This window comes from Panicum virgatum, chromosome 6K, assembly GCF_016808335.1.
Source record: "Panicum virgatum strain AP13 chromosome 6K, P.virgatum_v5, whole genome shotgun sequence".
Classification (NCBI taxonomy): domain Eukaryota; kingdom Viridiplantae; phylum Streptophyta; class Magnoliopsida; order Poales; family Poaceae; genus Panicum; species Panicum virgatum.
Window position 1 is genome coordinate 37,593,269 of NC_053141.1, and position 21,553 is coordinate 37,614,821.

General features: G+C 45.4%; 1 long non-coding RNA gene and 1 pseudogene across 1 annotated transcript; one reads left to right on the forward strand and one right to left on the reverse strand.

Annotated features, from left to right (window-relative positions):
* The first annotated feature begins 10,000 nt into the window (after window positions 1-10,000).
* LOC120713455 lies at window positions 10,001-17,499 on the forward strand (annotated as a pseudogene).
* Window positions 17,500-18,021: 522 nt separating this feature from the next.
* LOC120712494 lies at window positions 18,022-20,158 on the reverse strand. The gene is made up of 3 exons (XR_005690908.1): window positions 19,949-20,158; window positions 19,667-19,856; window positions 18,022-18,322 (listed from the first exon to the last, which is right to left on the reverse strand). It is a non-coding gene; the product is annotated as an uncharacterized LOC120712494 (long non-coding RNA).
* Window positions 20,159-21,553: the final 1,395 nt, after the last annotated feature.

Consider the following 21,553-nt stretch of genomic DNA (forward strand, 5'->3'; position numbering starts at 1 on the left):
CGAACCGGGTTCCCGAAAGGGCAACCCGACTCCCTGTATCGTCGTGATAGTCCCTGGATCAGTCGCTATCACATACAGAACTCATTTCAGGTAGAAATCATAGTCATACCAGCGATTACAGAACATTCATGGGTTTAATTTATTACATCATTCGGGATAACTGTATTGATCTCCGAGTACAAGCCCGCTGGGCTAATGCAAACAGAAAGCGAGATGGTAGCTAAGCTTCAAGCCGGAACATCCTTCTGGATCCTTCTCCTCCACAGGCATCCTTGAGTGTAGCACGTCTTCAGTCGTACCACCCATCGTCGTTGTTGTCGTACTCCGAGTCGTACCCTGCATCTATCCAATCTATCCCCAAGGATGGGATAGGTCCACGTCACCATCCGTATGAAGCGTATATGTGGATGCAATAAGGTAAAAACAATGCCAAGGATAGGCTATGATTTCCTATGCAAGCATTTATATATAAGTCATCCAATCTCCTTCTGACGCGGGCAGCTCCGGCATCCCGAACTCTCGGTCGACTAACTTCCACTACAACAACTACCCAAATTCGGTGCGGGAACTCCATCTCCCCGCACCTCAGTTGCTATCCAAGCAGGAAAGTGGACTAGAGGAAGGTAGAAAAGTATAAGTGGGTCTAACTACAGTGTGGTGCCAGATCAAGAGTTGTACATGACCGAGTACGCGCCTATACTTATAGTTTTCACCATGCAGGGGTTGTACACCTGTACCCACTCGCCTCGAATCCAGCCGGCAAGCAACTCCGACTATCTCCGAGGCACCAGTCAACAAAACTAACGGCTACGGCACCATCCTGTTCCCGGTCTGGGGCGCGTCCTCCCGCAGTAGGTCACCTGGGGCTGTGAAGCAATCTAGAATGAAATCTCCATGGATCCTGCGATCGGGGGCGATAGGGTCCTACCCTCTCCCCCTGACACTGAAACTCTATCCTCCTACAGTAATGATGCCGCGCATAGCTAGCTCGGGCTGCCCCCCCTCTTATAAAGGATAAGTGGTGTGCATGTTTGACATAGTTCCGTCACTAGGGCCACAAAGTCAAGTCCTTAACCTAGCAAATGCGAGCGTCTTCGTCCACAGTTTGCGTTCCGTAAACACGGTTCGTGATCAGCACCCATTACAGGTATCGCCTCCTCAACTCCTCTACCAATGTTCCCACGGGAACAACCATGCACCCGCCACAGGTGCCCGTCACCCATCACAGGTGCTCCCGGGGTTGTGCCCAACACACGACCCCCAGCTCCCGATCTGAAGACCGGAGAAAGGGTCCACTCACCCCCGCTGTAACCTATCCACCATCTCCTAAATATGTGGAGGCATCTTCTAGCAAGCAAGGACTATATCCAATATATATTCCCATACCCCAATCTCACACATAGAAGCAATAGCAATCATCATAACAGTAGTAAGTATGGGAATCAAGGAATACGGTAAGTAAATGGCCATGCAAGCTCATCTCATCACTCAATTTGGGAGCATAGCGTATCTAGCAAGCAATGCCTAATAGGTATTCAAAACATGGATGGGCATGAACCTGGCGTCTCCTCGTAGAACTCCTAAAAGTCGGGGTAGTCGTGGCCTCCAGTCAGCTCCTCGGCGTCAGGTCCTATTCGTAATTACGGGAAAGTATAAGGGTCAAAGTGCAAAGATGCACAAAACTCCAAAATAAAAGATCCAAATCATAGCAACTCCTATTCTAACGCGTAGATCATGATTTTAGAATTATTATGAAACTGGTTTCATAATTTTCGGAGCTACGATTGATTTATTATCATTTTTCTAAGCCTAAAAGCATTTCTGGAATTAATAAAAAGATTTCAGAAAACATAAAAGAAAATCAGTGACATGTGGCATCCTCTGGGCGTGCTACATGGCATGCTGATGTCAGCATGACGTCATCCGGGGGGTCGGTTGTGCTGACGTCAGCATGGCCCAGGATGACGTCAGCGTTGACCAGGTCAACAGTCAAGGGTCAAGGCGGTCCCACTGGTCAGTCAGCGGGTCTCACCGACAAGTGGGACCCGCGTGTCAGTGCCGTGTAAAGGAAAAAGAAAAAATGCGCTAACGGGCTTCAATCTCCTTCGGGCCGTCCTCCTTGTTGGGCTTCCTGGGCCGAATCCGGCCCATTCTTCCTCCTTCCTCTTTTATTTTTCTTCTTTTCTTCTCTGTCGCTGACGTCTGGGTCCCATGCGTTGGCGTCTCTGGGATCTGGTGCGGCTCCCTTCAGATCTGGTGCGGCCACGGGTGTGTGTGTGTGTGCGGTCGTATGTGCGGGTCCAAACCAGGGTCGCCACGCTATGAACGTAACATTGCGCCGTGGGCGCGGCGACGGCGCAGCAACGACGCATCAATGGTGGTGGTCCGAGGCAACAGCGGCAGGCGTGCCCGTGCCTCTGGCGAGCAAAGGCTTCGCCATGGCTTTGGCATGCACGAGCGCGGTCTAGGAAGGAAAAAGGAGCGGTCTTCACGCGCACACGCCGGCGAGGCCATGGCGGGCCGACGGCGGCGGGATAGGGCGGCGGCGACGACCTCGGTGCCAAGGCGGGCAATGACCCGACCTTGGGCACCAGCATGCTTGCCAGCGTATGGCTCATGTGAGGCGTGACCACGACGGCGGCAGACAACGGCGGCGGCAAAGAAACGGCGGCTTCTGTGGCGGCTCCAAGGCATGCTGACGGAGCGATTCGGCGGGGATCCGGCCAAGGCGAGCAAAGGCGGCACCTTGGTGGCCCGGCCGTGGCTGTGCGCGGGCACCGGGTTCACCCGAGCCATAGCATGGCCGTGCGCTAGGCACGGTGACGCTAGGAAAGGGGGACGGCGACGGCGGTTTGCGGGTTACGGCGGCGCGGCTCGTCGGCTCCTGCAGGCGCACACACAATGGCGAACGGGGTTCCTAGGGGCTTGCTACCGACGGCTCAACGGCGGCCAAGGCACACCGGAGCAGAGAGAAGACAGGCGAGGCGAACGGCGGCTCTCACCCGTTGGGTCCGAGGAAGAGGTGCTTGGTGCGGTGTCGATTCGGTGCAGGCGGGTCGGGGCCGTGCCGTGCCGAGCTGCAGCGTCGTTGCAGGGGTGTGGGTCGCCAGCATGGGGAAGCTCTGGCGGCGGCGGCTTGCTCCCCCTTCCTTCTTCTCCTCCTCTGTTTCTTCCCATTCTTCTCCTCTCTTGGCGGCAGCGGTGGAAGGGGAAACCCCTGGGGCTCTAGGGTTTCGCGGAGGTTGCCGTGGGGTTTAAGTAGGTGGGACGCTAGGGTTTTGGCCCGGACTCCAAAAAGGAATGGCGGCAATGGGACGGACGCGGCGGGGGACGCATGGCAGCATCAAGGGGTCTCGCAACTAGGGTTTTGGGCTCGATTTGGGATCGGTTTGGGCGCGGATGGGGTCGTGGCCGACCACGGTGGCAGGGGATGGCGCCACCCCAACCAGCGCCCGGCGGAAGGCGCGCTCTGTGCGGCGTCGCGATGCGGAATGGCGTGCGGAGAGAAAAGCAAAGAGGAGGCACGGTGGTTGTGAGGTGAGGGGTAAAGCTGACAGGCGGGTCCCGCCTACCAGTGGCTCAGGTGGCGAACGGGTAAGGGGGAAGCTAACGGGCTGACGCGGGGGTGAGCTGGGCCGTTTCGGGCCGTGCGGCGCGTCTGCGAAAGCGGGCGCGCACGCGCGGGCCGTGCCGCGGCGGCTGTCTGGGCTGGAAGTCGGTTTCGGGCCGATAAGGGAGAGAGAGGGAGGTGGTTGGGCCGGCTGGGGTTGGCTGGCTTTGGGCCCGGTTGAGTTAGGGGTTTAGGTTAGCTTTTGTATTTGATTTGAATGGTTTAATTCAAATCAAATACCACACAATTCAAACAAAAACCATTCAAAAGAATTTGAAACAACTAGAGCCAAATAAACTCCAACTAAAACCAAATATGGCACACTAGCATTTAGGTCCTTGTGTTAGAATTACAAATTAAATTCTAAGAATTTGAGAAGGGATAGCATTAATCCTTAAGTGATCCTAGCTAATAACACTTTCACGCAAAAAGGTTTTGAAAACTCGTATTTTTGAAGAGTATAACATTCCGTAAAATTACGAGATGTTACAACACTTGCGATGGAGAGGTTAGGGCACATAGTTACTATGTGGGTTATGGTGGACTTAGAAGCGGTGGTACCGTGGGCCTTACTTATAGTTTCAAATTATAGATCGTTGTGATTTGATTTTTCTAGATATGTACTTTTCTCTATGTATTACTATGCGCCTACAAAAGTCAAAATGATCTGTAATTTGAATTCGAAATGAATGTAGGAGGCACTAGAGATAGGGGATGCCAGGACCAACAATGCCATATGCAATACTGATAAGGCAGCGGGGCGGACTAATTTACGGGCGCCCATTAGTTGGCGTCCGTATGGTCAATTTCTGTTTTTGGTAATTTTTTTGTCATTTTCTGATAAAAGTTTTTTAGAAAAAAATTTCAGAGAGAGGGTAAAAAATTTATGAGAAAAAAATTTGAAGAATTTTTTTTCATCCAAAACAAAAAAAAAGCTCAGGTAAAAGAAACTTTTGCATCCCCACAACAAAAAAACTTTGGCAAAAAAAATTTGCAGCAAAAAATTAAAACAAAGACACCTGGGCAGCTCGCCGCCGCGCCCCTCACCAGCCTGCCGCGCCGCCTCCCCGCCACCGGCCCCGTCCGCTCGCCTCGCCTCCGCTCCCCACCGGCGGCGGCGGCCCGCCGCCTCTCCACCACCAGCTCCGCCACGGCGCCCCTCCCGATGCAGGCCCGCCACGCCGCCCCTCCTCGCCGCCGGCGAGCCGCGCGCGCCCCTAGCTCCCTGCCGGCGGCCCGCCACGCCACGCCGCCCCTCTCCTTCCGCCGCCATGGAGCAGAGGGAGCTTGTGGAGAGAGATGAAGGAAAAAGGGAAGGAAAAGAGATGGAGAAAAGAAGATGGCAGGTGCAGTAGATAGCTAGAGCTGTGGGGCCCACCCACGTGCGCATCGACCGCGCCAAGCGCAGCGCACGGTCGACCGCAAAAGCCACATTAGGTAAGGCAGCGAGCCATTGAGGGGCAGACATTACTACTGCATGGAGAAGCATAAGGGGAAAAGAAGAACAATTAAATTTTGATTAAATGGAAGACATTTACCAACCAATAAGATGGAAAAAAACAGAATCTGAGATAAATAATCAGCCCTTTTTCATTTCATCAAAGTACCTATTATCCCATATTGTATTCGTTTTTTTGTCGAACTTGAATGTAGATGTTTTTATGCCATTAATTTTCAGCTTGTATGACTTTTGTATGAACTGACTAACTCAACATTTAGAAATGAATCGACCTTCATATCTATAAATTATAATAATATTCTGGCGGCCATCCACAGGAATTGTTTGAGTTTTCATCCACAAGAAATTCTGGGGCCATTAACAAGAAATTGACGAGACGACGTACGTAAATTAACCATCCCCGTCGTTGCCTGAGAGCTGCAAGAGGCTCCTATATAATTTCCGAAAGATGGATAAGCTATATATCTATAAAGTCCATTAGGTCCATAGATTAGAGGTCTAATCAGATTCATTTCTTATAAAATAGTGCAGCGTTTAAAAGTAATATTCAACATTTTCTAGAAATATAGTGCAACTATATTTTTAAAATACTACATTCAATATTTTTTATAAGCTTTCTTAACATCTTAACATAATAGATTCAACACTTATCAAACTTAAATCAACATTTTCTAAAAAATGGAGGCAGCTTCTTCTTCCACAACGGCGATGGTGGCGGGTGGCAGACAAAGCTCCGGCGCGGCGAGCCTGCGGCGCTCCCGCACAGGGCAGGGCGGTGCGAACGAGCCAGGCAGGCGCGGCGGCGCAAGCACGGGCCGGTGCGGCCGGCGGTGGTGCGGGCCAGCACGATAGATCAGCAGGGGGCGCCTATGGGCCGGTAGCACTCCAGGGATGCGTGGTGGCGGGCCCGAGCGTGAGAGAATGGATTTGTAGTGTTAAGATTTGAGCGGGGTCCAACAAATATAATTATTTGTATGAAACTCAAACAGTGGAAGACGTGGAAGAAAAAAATTTTCTAGAAGATATTTAGAATTTCCTTTTTTTTTGAGGGGGGTACCATCTTTATTCAAGTAACATGGTAACTAGTACAAACTCCATCAGGAGGCGCTAACAACCAAACATGGCGACCTAACTGTTTGTAGATCGAACTCTTAGCCAACGAATGAGCATCACCATTCGCCTTCCTACTCTCATGAACAACCTCCGCCGTCAAGAAGCTAGCCATCCCCGCCTTGATTTCTCTGACAATGTGCCCGTAAGGACCCATGCCCGGGCCGTGAATGGCTGTCACCACATTTGCACAGTCGGTAGCAATCCTGATCTTCTGGAGACCCAGATCACTCGCAAGAGCACAACCTTCTCTGCAAGCCATAGCTTCCGCAGTTTCTGGTGATGAAACACCGTCCAGAACAATCACCGAGGCCCCCCTGGAACTTGCCCTTTTCGTCTCTCGCGACAACGGCCATTGCTGCTACATTCATGTTCTTTGATAGTGCTGCATCCACATTCACCTTCATCATCCCATTACGGGGTGGGATCCACCGAGGGACTCATGTCCCCCCTCCCTCCCTGTTTACTGACTTTGGCGTCGCCTTCACCAGGTCAGAGAGGAAGCGCTCCACAAAGTTGTGAGTTGACAGAGGACTTTGGAATATGTTCTCGTGGATCACTTGCCTTCTTGCGTGCCAGATTGCCCACAGCACCACTGTCAATCTCACCAAGTCATCATGCTGCAATACTTCCATGGCTTCTTGTAGCCATCCCCGGGCATCCTCCTGTTGGGCTCGAGCAACAAACTCAAGCAGCGCGTCGTTTTGAAGAGCCCACACACATCGTGCCACATTGCAATCCAGTAATGAGTGTCTCCATGAGTCCGCACACCCACAAATAGAGCAGTTGCTATGGGTCGCCATGTTTCTATGGTGGCAGACATCTCCGGTCGGTATCGATTGCTTCGCCAATCTCCATAGGAAAACACGGACCTTTGAGGGGATCTTGACTCGCCACAAGTCCGACCACTCCTTTTGATCTGCCTTCACATCTGAAAGCCCTGCAATATGTTCTATCCAATCCGTCCTCCTTTCCCGGTTTTCAACAAGCATCCGGTATGCTGATCTGACTGAGAACACCGCGAGCTTATCGTAATGCCAAGCCTAGAAGTCCAGCTGTCTTCGGGTTGTCATGGGAATATTCAGTATCACCTCCCAATCCATCAGCAAGAATTGTTGTTTCAGAATTTCCTGATCCCAGGCCATTGCCACTGGGTCGATCAGCTCACTGACTGTAACCAGCGGTGTGCTGCTCAGACAACTAACAGACCTCATCAGGCCATCCCGTGGTAGCCAGTTCATATGCCACACAAGTGTATCTTCACCCGTGCCAATTCTCCTGATTAGGCCTTGCTTGATCACATCCTTGTCGTCCATCACGGCTCTCCAAATTCTCGATGGGGATGGCCCGAGCTCCGCCTCCAGGAAGTCACTCTTTGGGAAGTACGTGGCTTTGAGAACTCTGGCGCTCAGCGTCGTCGGCTCCTGCAGGATCTGCCATGCTTGCCTCGCGAGCAAGGCAAGGTTGAATAGCTCAATATCTCTAAAACCGAGCCCCCCCCAAGAATTTCGGCTTTGTCATCTCCTCCCATGCTACCCAACATGTCTTCCTCTTTCCCTCTTTACTGCCCCACCAGAAACTTCGTAGTAAACTGTCAATATGCTGACAGAGGCCACGCGGTAGTCTGAAACATGACATCGAAAATGTTGGTACAGCTTGCGCAACAGCCTTGATCAGAACCTCTTTTCCCCCCGATGACAATGTTTATTCCATCCACCCTTGCACCTTCTTCCAAACCCTGTCTTTCAGGTACTTAAAAGCGCCATTCGTGGACACTCCAACGTCAGTGGGCATTCCCAGATATTTCTCACTGAGAGCTTCATTATGGACTTCCAAAGAGTCCATTATCTCCCCCTGACCACAGCACTCACACCCTTCGAAAAGTGGATGGAAGACTTATCTGTATTAATCCGCTGACTCGAGGCCTGGCAGTAGGTGTTCAGCACCTCCTTAACCATATCCGCACTTTGCCTATTTGCCTTGAAAAACAGCAAGCTGTCATCTGCGAAGAGTAAGTGGCTGACCCTCGGAGCCGATGCAGCCACTTTTAGTCCACTGAGGTGTGATGACTGAATTCTTGAGTTTAAAAGGCACGAAAGGCTCTCCGCTGCTAACAAAAATAAATAGGGTGAGATTGGGTCCCCCTGACGGATTCCCCTTGAAGGAATAAAGTTATCCAACCTATCTCCATTGAACATAACTGAGAACGAAACTGTAGTGACCAGTCTCGTAATCATCTCAACCCAGAGTCGATGGAAGCCCAGTTTGACCATGATCTCCCTGAGATACCCCCATTCCACCCGGTCGTAGGCCTTCCTCATATCCAGCTTAAGAGCGCAGATCTCTCGCTCTCTTTTTCTTCATGAAGTGCATACACTCGTAAGCTGTAATTATATTATCAGTGATCAACCATCCGGGAACAAAAGCATACTGCTGTTCAGAGATAATTTCCGGTAGAACCTCTTTTAGCCTGTTAGCCATTACCTTTGAGGCAATCTTGTAGATGACATTGCACAGGCTGATCGGCCTAAATTGGCCCAGCTCCTCTGGACTCTCAACTTTTGGTATAAGCACTATGCAAGTATTGTTAATAGCCGACGGGTCATCCTCTCCCCTCAAAACCTGCAGCACCACCGCAGTTACCTCATCTCCACAGATCTCCCAGTGACGTTGGAAGAAATGCGCCGGCAAGCCATCTGGGCCCGGTGCCTTGGTAGGGAACATCTGGAAAAGAGCTCTCTTGATCTCATCCTTCTGAAACGGCGCTAGAAGCCCTTCATCCATCACCGCTGTCACTTTGGCAGGGACAGTTTCCAGGACCCGATCCATATTCGTCGTACCCTTTGACGCATACAACGTTCAATAAAACTGGGTAGCCATTGCACCCATCTCCTCTTCATTCTCTGTAAAGAGACCATCTGGCTTTCTCAACTTGGATATGCGGTTCCTCTTGCGGCGCTGATTCGCTCTGAGATGAAAGAATTTTGTAATTTTGTCTCCCGCTTCCAACTACATTATCCTAGAGCGTTGCTTCCACATGATCTCCTCCCTGTGGTTTAGCTCCTTGATTCTTTCCACAATTTTAACTTCTGCATGAGAAGGCCCCCCTGTCCGTGTGGCTTCAGCTCTCAGTCGCTCGAGCTCCTCATTCAAGGTCTTGAGTTCCTGACGAACATGGCCGAAAGTACTTGTTCCCCACTCAGTCAGACTTCTTGCCAAAGACGCCAGCTTATCATTAAGCTCCCGCAACGTGAGCGCCTTTCCCGTAGCCTGCGAGGTTTGAGCCAACATGGATACAAAATCATCGTGAGATTCCCACATAACCTCATACCTGAACATCTTCTTCTTCCGTTCCTCCGGCCTTGCTCCGTATTCTCCCACCGGAGCAGGATAGGATCGTGATCCGACGCTGCAGCGGTGAGGTGCGTCACCCGAGCTAACGGGAATCGAGCACACCAGTCTGTCGTGGCAAGCGCACGATCAAGCCGGACGCGGCAGTAGATATTTAGAATTTCCGGGAAACCACAAACCGTGAAGGCCTAGTTTTTATACAAAGGCCGAGGCCTTATTTGGGCCGCTTCAGCCCATCTCTGCACACCCCAGATTGGCCCAAAACAAGCCCATAAGCGAAGGAAACCGACCAATCCCCGCAACCGCCGCATTTCCATTCTCCATTCTTCTTCCCGCCTTCCTCTTCATCTACCACGCTCCCCACGCCGCCGCTCCCCTCCGCAACTGCTCCAAATTTTCCAACACCCGCCGCGGAACGGGACCCTAAACCAGCCCTAACCGCCTCGCCCCCCTTCGCCGTCGCGGCGGAAATGGGGGGCCCTCCGGCCACCGCGGTCTCCACCTCCTCGGCGCCCCCCGGGCCCCGGCGCCGCTCCACCCGCCCGGTCGACCCCCCGCGTCAGGACGATCAGGATCAACCCTCACGCGTGCTGTCTTCCGAGCACGATCCGACGTCCTCGCAGCCCCAACGCCGCTCCAACCGCCTGATCAGGCTCCGGCGGCGAGGCGATCAACCGCCCCCGCCCCCGCCCCCGCGCGCGTCCACGCCCCCGCTAGCGGCCGAGGCAGTTGCGGGTCCTCCCTCCGGTGCGCCAACTCCCCGCCGCTCGGCCCGGGTCCACCTCCGCGTCCATGGCCTTCCCTCGGCGGCGTCTCCCTCCACTCCCAGGCGGCGGCGCAAATCACCCACGGCTCCCAGGCCCAAGTCGATCGAGGCGAAAGCAGAGGAGTGGGCCAAGGAGAAGGCAGCGTCGGGTTGCCCCCAGGAGGAGTGCGTCCTTCCTTTTCTCCGGAAAGGCGCCCCCAGGAAGGTACGTACATGGCTGAACGAGTCTCTCTGTTTCGAATGTCTTTTGTTTCTGGTGTTGTTGCGTCGGAATTGGTCATCGAACCAACGCTCTAGTCGGCTCCTTGCTTCTCTGGTGCGTTGATTTGGTCACGGAGTCCTGGATTTTGGCATTTTGGTGATTTTGATGGTAAAACCAGAGCATTGATATATGGATGCATTTGGTGTTAGAATGAGCTTGATTGACGCTACCTTGCTAAGATATGAAACCAAACCTCGTGGGAGACAGTTAAGCAGCACCTGCATTCCCAAATCTGAAAGATCATGTCTGTTGTAGTACTGTAGCTTTTCATGCGCTAGCAATGCTAGGGTACTCATGTTCAGGACCAGATTATCCTGATTTTTAGGTTTTACACATCCTAGTATATAGTGGTAAAATAAAACATGTGCAAATACTTGATGGCTGTAATAACATTAATTAAAAAATATACATCCGTTTTACTTTGGACCAATGCAGTCCTTTTGAATTCAGAGAATGTCACATTGTCGCATGTTCCCTTCTTCTGTTCTTTTTGTAGTAGATTACAATATAGACTGCTGTTCTAGATGAAATTTGGTCCTGCCAATAATTTTGCACACGCAAATGTAATGGCTGTGAATTTTCAACTGTATCAAGTAAATAGTGTTGATTTTATCTTAGCATGTGCGCTGTTTTGAGAAGGAAACCAAATATTGCTGCAGGAACATTATGAAGTGCAGTGTGCTGATTCATTTGGGTTATCCTTCTTGACAGATTGATCAGCATTGATTGCATTCTTCCTAACAATATTGTAGATGGTTGTCTTGTGATATACATACAGTTACCAACATGGCTCATCAAGGAATTTGGCAATTACATGGTTAGGTCTATTTTCTATATAGAAAGGGCTGAATGATGAATAGGGGATGATTGCTTAATGGCAGGAAAATAGCCAATAAGAAAACTGATGTGGGTTAAGACCAAAGGACATATATTATAATTATCTCCATCTGTTCCTCATGGAGAAATATTTTTTTATGAACTCGGATACCATGAAGCTAGTGGACTTTGAGAATTAATAAAATTGTCCGACGGCATAAGTCAGCAGAGTAAGGACTAGATTTCAATAGGAACACCACTGCATGACAATAGGAATTGGGAGTGGGGTTCCACCTTTTTTGCACAACTGGAGTAAAGCAACTGGTTGTTCCGTGCAAGGTGTTTGGCTAAGATTAAGGGGACTGCTTCAACGAAAGAATAAGGGAAAAGACGGACAGTGGTATAACTCAAGTGTTCCATACTGATGGAGTCAGAAAATTTTTAGAAATATGGTACATCAAAGTAATGGTTAACTTTATATATTCAGAGAATACCCACAAAGAATTGAGAATTTAATCAGTTTTCTCTGGAAGTTGTGACTGTTCGTCTACAGAACCTGAAGTTGTACTGATCAGGGCCAATTTTCCTGGTTAATCTTCCATTAGAAAAACACGGATGTTTGATTTTGGAATGTTCTCTGGACCAAATGATTTGAAAATGCATATAAATTGTTGAGTATCTGATCATCCAAGTGTGATAGAAATGACATAAGGAGGCTGCAATAATGAAGTTTAAATAGGCAGAACTTTGGAGGCATTTCTTAGCTTCATGATTTATAGGTATGGTTGCTGATAAATAAGCGAAGAAGAAAAATAGCGTGAGGCTATTGCATAAATCTTTGCATGACAACAATGACAATAAGGAAATCAGGGGATGGATGTATATGCCACTTGTATAAGAGATAACAGAAGGGAAGGTTGGTCAATAAATGAAGAAATGATGTCAAGATTTCATATTACAGCATTCTGATTTACTCGAAAGGTTTCTGAAGAAAAGTAATGTCTTCACAGTTCCTACAGTACTGGTCTGGTCCATATATAGTAGATCTTGCCTTAATTGAGGTAGAAAAGGAACTATGGTGCTCTGATTTACTGCAAAAAGTAATCTCAAAATCCTTTGAATTTAGGTTGAGTGCCTGATTTGTTCAAAGAGTATTCTGCCGGATGAAAGGGTGCAATGTTCAGTTAATCACTGTGATGTAACCTTGCACAAGTCTTGTTCTGAAAAAACAGATGGATGCTGCCCTCGGCATGTGAGTTATCTGAAACCAAGCTTTTAGATCTAACATTTCATTTCATGCATAGCCTTGCAGATTTCACTTTTTAATTTTACTGGGTGCAGTCAGGATACATAACTGAGTAGTGTTGATCTTGTGATCAAACAGAAACATGTTTTGTAGACGTTTTGTTGATTTTCGAATATGAGTAGTGTTGGTATGTGCTGTGACAGGGGACTCTTGATTGATTCAACCTTTGTATTCTTGTCAGAAAATGATACTAGGTTGACAAAAACCATAATGTACTAGGGATGCTTATCTGTGCATTTGATTGGTAAAGTTCTATTTACTTTTAGAAAAGTTTCATATAACTGACTGTGCTGTATCTTCTTATTCTTCTTTCTTAATTGCATAGATATGTTTTTACTGTAAAACGAGGACATCAAGACACCGTGTGCAACACACAGTGCCTATGTGTACTGTATGTTTACTGAAGCCGAACAGGATGGTTGATTCTGAAGATCTTTCAAGCTCAATGATTTGTTGGAGTATTTGGCCATCAGCAAGTGAGGTTGATGCCATGCTTCATGCACGTTCTTTGCTGCTTTCCTAGATTTTTTAATAAAAGCATATAAGAGTACTTAATTTACTCCTAGATGACAGCATATGAAAAATGTACTTTAGTTCTGGATAATAACAGATAAGACTTGTCAATTAGAAGCTCATTAACCTTATCTTATTGTGTTTTGCTTCAATACACATGCTCATATGACAGTTTGATATTGGCTAGATTATTTTGTGCTTTTCACACAATTTCAAACAAAATCGATCCTATTAACCTTATCTGTAAATGTTTGATTTAATTCCTCAATAGTAGATACATGTTATTGCGATAGTAGGATATTGGTAGATTACTTTGCACTCTGCTTAGAATTTCATAAGTTCTAGTATTTTTATGATTACAGAGAAAATCACAAAATCACTTGTACTGTTAAATGTATAAGGTTAAAATTATTGGCTATTGACAAGATGTCTTTAAATCGTCCATATAGCTATGTAACTTCATGTGGGTACATGAACTAGCAAGTCAATGCAAAGGCCTTGGGAGAGATTGAAACTTTCAAACCTCAAATCACCATCCCATCTTCAAACCAATTCCCTTTTCCTTGATCAAATCTTCAGGCACTATAAAGGGCTAATGTTGTTGCATATACCTACATGTACAAGTGTTCTACGTTAGACTAGCATTTTCAATACCTGCTCTATGTTTTATCAAGATTGAATCCTTATCTGTTATATACCTTTTCACTGTGGTAAAGCTTTGACTGTTGTTTTATTGGCAATGTTACTGAGTTCATGATATTTGTTTCTTACAGGATGCAGGCCCTGCAAATGACATTAAGGTGATTAATATTTAGTTTTGTCGTTTGTTGATGTTATTGAACAAAATAGAATAGTTACATTAACTTCTTTGTAAAGGTGGTCGCTGAGACAAGGTTGGATCAATCAGCCAATTTCTTGTTACTCTTCTATTTTTGATTTCCTCATCATCAATGAAACTCTTATATTAGAAGCAAATTTCAAAAATAAATTTACTATGGGGATCACATTTGTGTTTTGGCTTTCTTGGATGATCATTGTTGGAGCAACCTGGCAATAAATCCGGAGAAAAACAAAGCAACATTTGGAATCTTTTCTAGTTTTGCAGGCCATGATTTCATTTCAAAATTGTTTGACATACTCTTTTGACATTTGGTCCATTTACAGGAAGCCTTCCAGCGCTTACCTCTCCCATACACCAACCAAGAATTCAATATTAAACCTTTTAGTACACATGATTTGGAAAATGAGAAGGAGCCACCTCCATATGTACATCTAAAGCGCAGTATCCTTTGTTAGTTTAACATTAATGTTCATTAATGTTCACAATTGTATACAGTGTCTCATAGTATTTGTTAATTTGTGAGTTGTAAATTTTACTGCAGCACCATCTGTTGCTTCCTTAATGAACTAAGATGTTTTTATTGTCAAGAATAAATGTGACGATGATGCAATTGAAACTGGATGTGCCAACTGTGACCATGACTCCACCTGTGAAAGATGCCCCTGCAGGTACGAGCTGCTTGGCCCATTTCTTGTGCTGAAGCCTGTAGTGTCAATTTCTTACTAATTATGTTCCATTGAACACATCATTAGCGCACTCAATTGCTACACTTCCTGAGCCAGCTGGAGTATTTGTAATTTCTAGTCAGACTGTTGTGTTATGTCATATGTGTCCACTGGATATATGTAAAATTATACTTCTTTTGCCATCACATGCTGAAAAAAGTTCACAAAATCAAGACTACTATCGCAGATGTTCATTGGTTAGCTGCTCTCAGGCTTGTCATTGCTCAGTTAAATGCTCCAACAAACCATTTCGCAGAGAGAAAATGATTAAGATCGTTAAGGTAAGGCTTCAGTTTTCTCAGAAGGCATATAGTGCTTATTGATATTCGTTGAGTACTTGCACGTACTCTATGCAAATGTTTAAGTGTTATATTATTTATCTACTGTTCTTTCTTAACATGAGATTCAGTTCTAATATATGATCTTTTACTCTGATGTCTTTATTTAGCACAGCTTGTTTTTGTTTGGTGCATCTAATATTTGGGCTAGCAAATAACTGTCTGATTGTGGTCTAATTCTGTAGACGCAGCAATGCGGATGGGGCGCTATTTCTCTGGAAACCATTGAGAAAGATGATTTTGTGATAGAGTTTGTTGGAGAAGGTACCAGCTCTCTTGTTTAGTTTGTTTTAACTATTGGATGTAATTCATTCAGTTCTCGATTAATTGGCTATTCCATATGCTCTCTTGGACTTCACACGTGGCATGTCAATATGAATTGATGGAATTTTAACTGTGATGATTGTTTTAACTAATTACTGTTTTTTATTCTCAAAATGATCTATTGTTTAAATTTGTTTTTAAGGATACATATGGATTCATTTTAGCATAATATCAAATGTACATATGGCCGTATGGAAATAATTTAATATTTAACTCATATTGTAGAGTACAATACAATGTAAACCTGCGTGTTGTAAAGTACATCAAAATTTTGTGTCTGTTTCAGGTAATCACCTAGCAGTTGTTAAATATCACTACAACAGTTATGTAAGTTCAGCTTTGTCTAATTGTCTTAAGCAGTATTTATGTAACTATGTAAGCAAGGGGATGTATCATCCAATGAATTATTTTCTGCTGTAGTTTTTGGCATGTTGCGACAATCTTTCAGACTTTTATGAATGACATGTTTGGATATATCTTATTGGGCCCCATTTCCTCGATTGCTGTGATTTCTGATGGCGCAATACTGATTATTGAAATATTTCCTTGATGTTCTACAAAAGGAAATATTTTCCTCATTTCCTGAACATAATGTTATTAACTTGAGAAGTTTCCCTGTGTGTTAGAATTGAAAGCTAATTGTTCTCTACAAATGTATAATTGAAGAAATATGTTTTATTAGGTGGATTATATGGAAAATATTAATGGTATTAATGACAAAGCTAGAATTATGCTCAAAAGCGTACTTTCTTATTAATGACATCATTTTTCATATTTTGCCATCTTTCAGTCATAGATGATGCAATATGTGAAGATAGGCTCCAGGACATGAAGCAGCGCAGAGATCAGAATTTCTACATGTGTAAAGTCGGCAAAGACTTTGTAATTGATGCAACGTTTAGAGGAATGCTTGTCGCTTTCTTAACCACAGCTGCCAACCTAACTGTCGGCTGGAGAAATGGTAAGAATGTTTCACCAATCTTTTTATATGCTATATGTTGGCTTCTATAGTAGTTCAGTAATTTGTTTGGGTTATTTTTCTAATTAAATTGGCAACCGCTACTAACTTCTTGTATAAAATATACAGTTCGATTCAACTATTTTTTTTATTGCCAGGCAAGTAAAAGGCAAGACAAGATTAGGTGTGTTTGCTTCACAGACTATTAAAGTAGGAATGCCCTTGACTTACAACTACAGGTACTTCAGACTTGCTCCCAATAATCCTCAAGGTTGCCAATTTTTTTCCCAGAACCAGAACTTCGGCTCTTCCAGTAATGAATAACCAGTTTTTATTTTCATGTGGACTGTTCAAACATTTTCACATATGGGATTACTTGTCCCTTATATTATTTGTCATGCTATTGTTCAAGTTCATAATTCAAAACTGAAACACATACGTGACGTGGTTGCATTTATTCAAGTAATGCATTGTTGTGTGTTCTACTAATATGCAGTCATACTGCTGCGATGTTTTCTGAGTTGTCATTATTACTACTAATCGGTTTACTCGGTATGTCACAGGTTCATGCATTTGAAAAATATGCAATAATCATTTAGACAACGAAATTAGATTGTAGAACTATTAATTTCAACTATGTGCAGGCAAGATATAAGGGTGAATCCACTGTCATTGGTAATTTACCTAGAATGGGTATGCCTGTGGTCATATTCCACAACTGTGCATCCATGGCTGATGTTATAGTTATGGATCCTCAGTGCAACTATTTACAGCATTTCTTAGTTACTACCAATTATTCAACTTGTCGAAGAGGAACTTGATTTAGGCTGAGCTTATAATTGTTCCTACTTCTATATTACTTCAGTTGAAAATTCCTGTTAGAATGCACAGGATATGTGCTCTTCTTTTGTTAAGAAAATAGCTCTTTGATGTATGATCGTTCTTTTGTAGATTCTCCACTTCTTTTGGTCCCGAGAAAGAATGTTTCTGCGGTGCTCCAAACTGTCGAGGGAAATTGTGATAGGTAAAGATTGACCAAGGAAGATGTACAGTGTCAGAGGTATATAACAGGAAGGCCCAAAACAATGGGAAATAACATTGGAGTAAATACTGAGGGTTGGTTGAGAACAAACTCTCACCAGCTAGTTCAAAAAAAAAAACATAAACAGTCACCAGTGATAACATTTTCTATAAGGCTTTGTTTGGGACTAAAGGGTTATTAAACCAGGGAACGTAACCCCAAGGGGGATTTTTGTGGTTAGTTGTTTCCCTGTGCTTCCCTGGGTGCCGCACCTAGGGGTGGTAAAGGGCCCAACATTTTGACCTAGAAAATCTAAGGGTCGGGCCCTAAAAAAACCGGGCTCTAATCTTATATAATTTTGAACTAAAAAATTTAAAGGTCTTGTTGGGCTGTGAAGAGGCCACTAGGACCATGTCCCATTACCACCCCTAGCCGCACCCCACCTCCCCCATTGCTGTTTGGCAGCATTGAGACGCCATATGTATATTCTCTAGCATATATTCTATCTACCCATATAATTCCAACATAGGCACCATTTGCAGTTCACTTTTTTCCAAATATTTCCATGCATATAGGAACATTAGAAAAATTTAGAAAATAAAGAAAAATTCAGGGGATAAATAGATCAACAACATAATCATGTGGCCTTCTGAATAGCAGGATAGACTGCCAACCAAGATGAATGGCTTACATATAGTCATGTCCATGCACAATCGCAGATAGATAATACAAAATAAAATGTGACATGAGCCATTTATTTGACCATTTTTGAACTGGAACAAAATTCGGAAAGTAGGAATAACTCAAGCACCAATATCTGTGATTTCAAAGTCACGAGCAACACAATAATCAACTAATCTGCATTTGCTCCACTCTTGCGTCTTGCCACAAAATAACTTCTACCTTCTGTGCAGTAAGCGCTCTGCAAAGTAACGCAAAGAAAATTAACTTTAATTACTAAAGCACTCGTGAAGAACTAATGACAGCTTCAAAACACCAGCATGCATGCCAATATTACTTCTCTAAACACATCTAACCGTTATGCATTCAACTAACAAGTACATATAAAGATGCTAACAGGCTCCAACATGCATGCATGCCAATATTTATAGTAGGGAAAGGCATCAACAAATGTCAACTAGGTTCCAGAAAACCGATCTCGCAGCATGCTGGACTGCTGCAATGTATCATCTCTCATCTAGTGTGTATATGCATTGGTAGTAGTATATTAATTAGTACCGCAAATCACCATAACAATGCCATCAAGCACATGCCTTGATCTTACATCATGGTTTAAACGGATATCATATCGCTCGGCGCTCTGGGATCGAAGTTCTTCACATGGTTTTGAGGATGACAGTCCAAGTTCGGAACAAAACCTGCCAAAGGATTCTGAACCCCGATGCGTTGTGGGTAAAAGTGAGGGTGATTGCATAGAAAGCAATGGACAATCATGGTTCCCACAATTCTAAACAACTCGGATTAGCAAGGCGGCACCGAGGTGGCGGACAAGAATTCACGTGGAAATGTAAGAAGGAACACGGAAATGACAGCCATGATCTGATCCCAAGTCCCAACCATCCTCTGCAATTTCTAACTCTGAAATTTCTCGATGCACAAAACAGAAAGTACCAAGTTCAAACACATGGTTACTAAAAATACACCCTCTGTTTGTACTGGCAATGGCCATTATGAAGTTTCCAATGCAAGGTGGGAAGTTTGAACTGGATAGATTCATGATAAAAAATGTTTGAACTGGATGTAATATAATAAATTCAAAACAGACATGTAGCTGTTGGATTTGAAAAACTCTGCTCAGTTTGTAGTTCAACTGGTTGTAGACCCCGCAGCATGCCTTCACGGTCAGGAAGGCAGGGTCAGAAGTCAGATACTATTCCAGTTCCAAAGATTAGGACAACCTATCCCCAATTCTCCCATACCCAAGCTTTTGGCAAGCCATTTAAATTTAATTTCAGTGAACACTACATAGGGTAGAGATCACAGGTCTCCGAAAATGTCTGCAAAACTCTTCTTACTATAACTGAATGGCACAGCCCTTCAGACTTGCAAAGGCAACCAATTAGCAGCTACAACTTTCTAATTCGTGTAATCTGAACTTGAAACATGATGCAAACTACTATGATGCCATAATCAAACCCACATGAATTATGCATATTTTCATATTTGCAACTGAACTTTGTAGTTACAAAAATCGAATTTCGCCCATGAGTTATGCAAAAGATGGTACTAGCAAATTTGGTTTTACCTCCAGCTTTCTTGATTGTGCTTCAGCCTTGGCACTCTCCAGGTTAACCCAAGCCTGGATCTTTGCCTCTTCCCTGTTACAAGCGTCGATCTGGGAGGGGTCAGGGAGAATGGAGAGGAGCGTGCGTATCAGATCGCCCGCTATGTTGAACCCACGCCAGGATCTCCTCTTGCTCCTGGCCGTGAATTTTCTTCAACAAGATGTACAAGAAAAGATGTGAGGAGAGGAGGAACACTAGCGTGGGGACAAGGAGATGCAAGGGAACGGGGAGAGGGGAATCACCTGATGCGAAGGAGGAGGCTGCAGGGACACCAGCGGAGGAGAAGCCGTCGTCGCGAGGTTGGAGGAGGAGATCAAGCGCCGGCGGCGCCGCCGGCGGCACTTCCGCTTCGACCTCGCGGAGTCGAGCGAGCGAGACGAGGGACGGCCTGACGGGGACTTCTCCCCGATGTCCGTAGGCCGGGCGTGATTCCATGGGGATATCGGGCTCACCCGGGCCGGAAAACGCGGTTTTTTTATTTTTATATTTTTTATTTTTGTTTTTTACAAAAATATATTTTCGATTTGGAAATTTACAGGAATATACCCGGGCCGCCCCGCTGCCGGGCGGCCGGGACCGGGCCGCCCGGCAGCGGGGCGGCAGGGGCTTTTGTGCAAAACCTTTTGCTCAAATAATTGCGCGGAGGTCCCTGGGGCCGGTCGCCCGGCAGCGGGGCGGCCGGCCCTGGCCGCCCGGCTGCTGGGCGACCGGCTCTCCCACCCATATATAAGGGTTGGCTGGTCCCCCCACCCCTCATTTGCATCACTAAAATTCCAGAAACCAAGAAAAAAGAGGGAGGGAGGGAGAGCGGCGAAGCCCTGTCAGATTTTCGAGCCGGCGACTGCAAGTAACCAAAATTTTTCTACGCTTTACAAATAGATTATGTTGTAATTATTTTTGTTGAAACAGTAGATTAGCAGTCAAATTAATTATTGTTAGGAGTGATTACTGGTACATTTAGGTGCAGTTACTTGTAATGATTAGCGTTGATACAGTACATTTAGTGTTAGATTAAGTATTAGAAAGTACTAGAAAATTGTTAGAGAAGTATTAGAAAGTCTTAAAAATTGGAAGATAATATTAAATTTTTTAATGTTAGAAAATTGTAGAAAGTATTTTGTTGAAATAGTAGTTTAGCAATCAGTTTATTTATTATTAGGAGTGATTAGTGATACATTTAGGTGTAGTTACTGATAATGATTAGCATTGATATAGTATATTAGCAATCTGATTGCTCACTTATGATTGCCAGGGATCAACACCATGGCATCCTCAGGATCCACCTACATTCCATGGAGTAAGGTGACGGAAACAGTCCCCCAAGGAATCCAGGTGCCTATGTGTTTTTGCGGATCCTTGTGCAAACTAATGAAATCAAGGGTTTTGGGGACCACTTTGGCAAGAGATTCTTCATGTGCGAGAATTACGAGTACGACCCGCCCAAGCATTACGGCAAGGACCGAGCAAATGTACTACAAAACACTATCAGAGTTTGTCACTTTCAAATCTAGTATTGACTTATAACATGATTTGGGGAAAGGCTCCACCGCCTCTATGTGATTTCTTGCAGTGGTTAGACACCGAGCAATCTCAGCAGGATAAGAACCACGTGGAGCGTCAAGCAAGGTGGGCTGCACAAAGTTGGTAACGAATACTGCATGAAGAACAGATGGAGGAGAAGCGCAAGAAAAACCAGGAAGAGATTCAGAAGAAGATTGCAGAAGTGGAACGTCAGAAGGCAGAGGAACGTGAAGCTGATAGGGAGAGGAAGCGAGAGAGGGCCCGCCGTGCTAAGGAAGCAGGGTCTGAAGCTATTATAAAGGGAAAATATCCCCGGTGCACTCAGT